General features: G+C 38.7%; 1 long non-coding RNA gene across 1 annotated transcript; it reads left to right on the top strand.

Annotated features, from left to right (window-relative positions):
* The first annotated feature begins 369 nt into the window (after nt 1-369).
* Nucleotides 370-5,662, top strand: LOC143434617 (uncharacterized). Its single transcript, XR_013104240.1, has 2 exons — nt 370-538; nt 4,127-5,662. It is a non-coding gene; the product is annotated as an uncharacterized LOC143434617 (long non-coding RNA).
* Nucleotides 5,663-7,094: the final 1,432 nt, after the last annotated feature.

Raw genomic sequence — 7,094 nt, 5'->3', positions numbered from 1 at the left:
GAGCCGGTCCCTACATGAAGCCTTCATCCTATGTTTAAAACCTGTTGGTATGGCAAGGTACTGCAGGCTTTTGAAAGAGAAACATGAATAAAACAACCTAGACACAAACTTTGACCTACAATCTGTCCTGCCTACAAAATATGCTAGGTCAACGGTGGCAAGAACATATTGGAGTAACTCACCAATGTGTGATTTGATCTAAGGTCCAGGAGAAGAAACCCACACTGACACTCTGAATAATCAAAAATCAGAGACTAAATAGCTCATAGATCTAGGATAAAACTCAACACTCCTTATCTAAAATCAAAAATCAATAAAATGACTTCTAATGATATTCTGCTATACTCACAGATCACTACATATCTATCATTAGAGAGGCTTCCTCTGCAGTAAAATGGGAACAGATGCAGAGACCAACATCCAGGCATTATGCACATGCAGAGAGAGGGAGCTTAAATTGGATGCCTCCATCAAATTCTTCTCCTCGGAGATCATGGAATCCTACAGAAGTGGAGGTGGAGACATTATAAAAATCAGGGTGAGTGGAAGACACCAGGAGCCTACAGAGGTCTGCAACAGGTTCTCAATGTATAGTGTAGTTATTAGTTTAGCATTTTTATGGGACTCTTTTTTTTATGGGTGGGTTTCTGATGCTTGTACCTGCTGTTGGGACTCTTATCCTCTTGTTGTGTTACATGTTCATGTGGTAGTTTTTGCTTCATCTCATTATATTTTGTCATGGTTGGTTATCTCTTAGAAGTCTGTTCTTTTCTGGTGAGAGACAAAAAGAGAGTAGATCTGGAGGGGATGAAAGGTGGAAACCAACGGGGGAAGTAGACGGAGGGAAACTATAATCAGAATATATCTTATGATTCAAAAATCTATATTTTTGCTTTGTTTTTAATTATTTTTTCTGATTATTTGATAATCTCACTTCATGCACCCTGATTGCACTCACCTCCCAGTCTTCCCAAGTCTGCCCTTCTTTTTTTTTTGACCTCCTCTTCAAAACCTCAAGAACCCAAGAATCCAAAATTCAAAACCAAAACAAATCAAAACCAAAACAACCAAATTTACATTCACTGGAGCATGGTTAAATTCCTGATGTACTGACTAGACTTTCCAGAACAGCAGATAATTTCCTGGGTTTGGCACCCGCCAAAGATCAACATGACCCTTGGCTGCAGCAGGATGACTGACCCACTCATGGTCCTCAGTAGCTGCATGGATTCTGAGCCCCAACACAGTCTTAGGTTGTTACACATGTTACTTATATCAGCATGATTCCATGAGGCAGCAAAGCCTGAGGGGAATCACTGAAGCTTTGGGCAATAGCTCAGACTGCATACATTCACCTGGATGTCAGACTTCATTGCAGTCTGGCACAGCAGCATGGATCATGAACACTGGTGTGTCCTCTGAAGGTATCTTGGACCATGGTGGTACTTTGAGGTGGTACAGAAAGTGAAACTTTCCCCATCTAAGTCTTCTCTCATTGCCCAGAACCAGGTGGATCCCTCAGCTGAGTGGCATGTCCAGGGACTGAGTCTGCACTGGTGTAAACTCCAGTCTGTTGCACATCATTCTGCTGACCTTAGCACTGTTGGGAAGTGACAACATCTAGAACTCAGCCTTCTCTCTCAGCTGACACCACCATCACATCTCCAGTTCTATCTTGTATGCACTGCTTTGTTTTTCTATTGTTCTTACCTCTCCAGATCTTGTATTTGTTCACTGTAGTGGTGCCTATCCTCCTGGGGCCGTAGGGCCAGGGTGGTGCTTTCCTGGGTGTCTTCATGCTACCTGGGGAGGAAAGTGTCTATTTTTTAACAAAAGAAAATGGGGGGAATTTAATGCAACACATCTATGCAACTATACACAGACAATCAGTCAGACATTATATTGATATTTCTGTTTAAATACATTTCCATTTACACAAAAACTGGTGAACTTTGACTAAAACTAAGAGACACCATAATTCCTAGTTAAACTCTTCCATATGTAAGTTGCTCCTGGTCACACAAACCTCTAGCCTTTGGGTATATGCTAAGTAGTGGAAGAGGTAGGTCACATGGTAGATCTATTTCTATTTTTCTAAGTAACTACCATAATAATTTCCATAGTGGCAACACTAATTTGTCTTCATATGTTTCCAAATTCCCTACATTCTTAGTAGCACTTGTTGTCCTTTATTTTCATTTTTATTAATTTTTGATAATTTTCTATATCATTATTATATTCTCATCATCTCTGCCCCTTCCTTTCCCCTTTCAACACCACCCATGCCCCTTACATATACCCCGACTATGCCAGTTCACTTAGTGTTTCACATATGTATGTTTAGAGTTAGCCCTCAAGATTGGGTCAGATTGGATGAACAATCAGGGTATGTTTAGAGTTATCCCTCCAGATTGAGTGAACTATCAGAGGTCAGATTAGATGAATAATCAGGGAGCTTGTCTCTGGAGAAGACAGACTCTCTTTTTCTTAGAATTATTAATTTCCTGTAGCTCTTCTATGGGTGAGACGTTATGAAATTTCCCACATACACACGGGACTGTCAATTTGTGCTGTCATTATGTGGGTCTTATCTAGGTAACTATATTGTTAAGAATTTATGAGTACAGTTTTCTGTCATATATTGAAGACATTATCTAGTATCAGACATTCTAGTCTTCTGTCTCTTTCAATCTTTATGTTCCCTCTTTTGCAGTGTTTAGAGTCTTAGTTGTAGGGGTTGCATGGTAGATGTACCAGCCAGGGTTGCACACTGCTCTTCTCTGAACTTTGACCAGTTGTGGAGTATTGTTAATAGTCATCATGTTCGGGAAAAAGATGAAGGGTGAAAGATACAGTTATCTAGATATTTGTAACTGGTTAAAATGCAGAGAGTAAATATTTTTAGAGTGCTTAGCCAAAACTACAGCATTTGTATCACACCCTGCACTGAAGCTCACAGACCATAATAGAACAGATGGCAGAAAGATTATGAGCTGCCAGAGGTTAGAGATGATCTGAGTAAAACAGTGTCGCTGGACATGATAGGACTGGTACATTCTGGAACTTATAGCACCCTTGGTCACCTACATAAGACTAGCACAAAGATCAAGCCAGTTAACATTCCAGCATGGATAGGACAAGAACATGATCCCTTGCCCCTAGCTAAAGTTAATGGCTTCTGGGGGAGGAAAAATTAGTTATGTTTAAATATGTGGCTCCTGGCAAGTTAACTATACTCTAGTGGATGACCCCGTAACCAAAAGTATATTGAAAATTTGAATTTAATTATAAAAAAGTAGGACATGAAGTTGAGAGGAAGTAGAAGTGGTTCAGATGTGGATCCGGTTAGAGTTAAAGGCAGGAGAGGTAAAGATATTAAATACACTGTATGCATGTAGTTTGTGTGATACTGATAAACACATAGTCCAGCTTGTTCCATTTTGTAAAGGTAGACTCTCCATGTGGTCATTGCACTATGTGTCTAGCCACAGAGTTAGCCTCACATCTTACAAACAACATAAAGATAGAATATGATGAGTGACCTCGACACGGGGAAGTAATCTTGAAAAATCATGTATCTTCTTTAAACTCTTAAGACAATCCTGAAATATACTACTTGATGGGTACATGGAGTTCAAGGATAAATAGAGGTAGGAGTAATTTGCTATTTGTACCAAATTAAATCAGACTCTCAGTTCAATCTAAACAGCTTGCAGCTGGGTGCGATGATCTGATTTCCTGACACTCAGAAAAAATACTGAAGCCTTCCACAATGCCCCTGCTGATCTTCAACATGAAATACAGTTTGCTGACAACTTCATTCAACCTATGAATGCCCTCATATTTAATGAGTTAAAAACGCAAATAAAGCATAAGGTTAGCTAGAGATGGCTCCCAGGTAAGGTTTTGTTACAGCTAAATGAAACACACAGCACAATGCTTCTGAAGGATCATGTTCTTGTTCTTTCTCAAAGCAGCTATTTTGTTAAATATGCCATCAGATGAATCTCTGTATTAGTGTCCTGGGAGTACTGTTTTGACATTGGATGTGTATTACAAACATAATAAAAGGCTTCAGAGAACAAATGCTGAAATTTCAAATGAATAACTTGCATTTTTTTTTCAGGAAGGTGATGAGACAGACTAATGTGAATCCTGAAGCATCCATTAACTGCCTGTTTTCCAGGAGCGGGGATCTAAACTTACAGCAACATTGAATTCCAGCAAATTAGTTCAATTTATAACAATTGGTATTTTTCAGTAGTCTTATGTATAAGTGGATAAACGAAGGGTTTTCTTCATATTGAATAGACTTCCTAGAATGGAAAAATGTTGAATTAAGGGAGAGACAGGCACAAAGTGGTTATACAGAAAGATTTCTTGTACTTTCGTCTTCCTTTGTGACTTATGAGGTTTCAAAGTGAATTGTCTCCTTTGGTTACAATCCCATTCCCTCTGATAATTAGACATCTTAGGGAACAGGCAGAGGGTCTAACAGAGATTCTTTTGATTATGAATTTCTGGTATTGGGTACTTTTGCTCTAGCCTTTTTCCCAGAGGGGATCCTAACAGAAAATAGGTGGTACTTACCCAGGGTAATTGAGGCAAGTATAACAAAATGAAAAAGTTTCAAATAGAGCTAAGGGATGCTGTCTTAGTCATGGTTTTATTGGTGTAAAAAGACACCATGACCATGAAAATTTTTATAAAGGAAGATATTTAATTGAGGCTTTCTTACAGCTTCAAAGATTTAGTCCATTATCATCCTGGTAGGTTTGCATGGTTGCATGTAGGCAGATAGATGCTAGAGAATTAGCTGAGAGTTCTACATCTGGATCATCAGGAATCAGGAAGAGAGAGACTTCTGGCTTGAGCATTTGAAACCCTAAAGCCCACCCTCACAGACATACTTTCTCCATGAGACCACACCTCCTCAACCAAGGTCACACCTATTAATCCTAATCCATGGCAAATTGTACCACTCTCTAGCAAGCATTAAAATGTATGAGCTATGGGGTCCACTCTTATTCAAATCACCACAGATGACAACCAGAAATGTTGAAGCATCCTGGTTATCATAACAGTAAGAGCCATATCATCACTAAACAATGGAGAAAACAGAGGAAATAGATGTTTAGAATCCACTGAGTGATGCAGCTAGGAAGTGTCATCTTGGGAGGACCTATGGTTTCCAGAAGGGTGGAGCCAATGCAGGCTACATCCCAGCAAGAAGAAATTCAAGGCAGTGGGTATCCCAGGCTAATTCAGACCTCTGTTCTCCAACCATTCACCCCATTTGACACAATTAAATGATAGTTCAGAAAGTTAAAGCAATATTCTTAGCCTACTACTTCATTGATAAGTTACCTGAACCTCTCAGCCTTATTGATAGCTCTGTAACAAATAGACTTACAATGCAATGATACTGTTGCTTTCAAGGAACAAAAACCTGTCATGTGCTTATTAGTCTACCTTGCTCTCAGAAAGTTATAGGACATAAAAAATATCTTTTGATTATAACCACAGAAGCGTGTGGTGGCGCATGGCTTTAGTGCCTGCCCTCTGGTGGTGGACGTGTCTGAGTTTCCGAGTTCAAATCCAGCCTGGTCTCACTGTGTAACTCTCAGTGAGTTTCAGGAAAAAAAAAAGAAAAGAAAAGAAACTAATTCTGATTATAACCACAGGCTTTTCCACTGATGCCCCAGTTCCCAGATGAATGAGTCTGAGACATTATTTACGAAAAAATACCTAGGCCACAGGATTTGGCTCATTCCAGATTTATTCTACTCTATAAGTGCCACATGGCTGGTTATCTTTCCTCAGTTTTATACTTCTGTGTCCTCAGAGCTTGGGGCAAATCTATTCTCATGCTTGACTCTATCTCAGAGTTCCTCTATCCATCCTGGAATTCTCACTTCCCATTTCCTACCTAAGCTAATAGGCCACAATCTGTATTTGACAGATGATGCTTCCATACAGTGGACAAGATAGTCTCTCTGTTTCTCACATTTAGTCTAACACCAGGCTCTTTCTCTTATAATAATAAACTATAAATAATAACAATTATGAAAACCATCAGGTAAGAGTATATGTCTAGTTCACAATGTCTAGTTCATATGTATTTGGCAACCTTGAAGAAAGTACTGTATTGTCTCTCCTATCCTGGTAAGTTTAGAGTTCTGTACCTAAATAAATTTCTATCTTAAGTTTCATTATCAACCTAAAAACATCTTCCTAGAAATGAAACATTTTCCTGAATCCCAAACAACTTAAGCTTGTGAGACTATATCCTGTCTTCAACTCCATAAGAGACCTGAGAAGGAACAAATATTACCTAGTATGCAGAAAGTGCAGAGTAAGCACCTTCCCAAATTATAGAATTGTCAGAGAATCTGGCTGCATGGATGGTCACCCAAGGTATCTCTACATCATTGAAGCATCTGTCTTTGGAATTCTGGCCCAGAATATCTGACTGACTATTCTGTGAAACAGGAATGTTGAAGAATTTGCCTATCTTGTCTCTGCAAAGCTGGACACTTGACTTCCCTGCATCTTGTTTTTCCTGTTTCAAAAGCATAATGTTAGCAGTTAAAACAAGGACAGTTTCTTGCCCAGTGGCTAGCTTGCCAGATTTGGAGCAAACTCCACAAGGGAGTATTTTGATGGTCATAATCTTCTCTGAAGTGGAATGAGGCTGCTGCCAGGAGCTGCTATGTCTGAATGTCAGAAAAGCCTTTTGTTAACAAAGCATCTTTAGATGCCATATTCTGTAATCTCTGAGGTTTTTGAACTGTCTATCTATAGTATATCTGAGTTGTTTGTTTTTAGCTATTTATGGTGTTTAATCTAGGATTTCTGTAATTAACTAAACTAGTATCTAACATGACCATAAGTTTGATTAACTGGCTTGATTAACTTACACTTTTAAATAATCCTAAACAATTTGTAATTATAGCTTTCAAAAGGACTAAAACTAAACACTGCATTTTAAAGAATTATGTAGGTAAAATACCTTAGAGTTGAAACATTACATACATAGTATGTTGTAACAAAATATAGGGTTAACCTGCATCAATACCAAATACATATAAATA

The sequence above is a fragment of the Arvicanthis niloticus genome, chromosome 16, assembly GCF_011762505.2.
Source record: "Arvicanthis niloticus isolate mArvNil1 chromosome 16, mArvNil1.pat.X, whole genome shotgun sequence".
Taxonomy (NCBI): domain Eukaryota; kingdom Metazoa; phylum Chordata; class Mammalia; order Rodentia; family Muridae; genus Arvicanthis; species Arvicanthis niloticus.
Note: the sequence above shows the minus strand (reverse complement) of the source record. Positions and strands in the feature narration are given on the sequence as shown.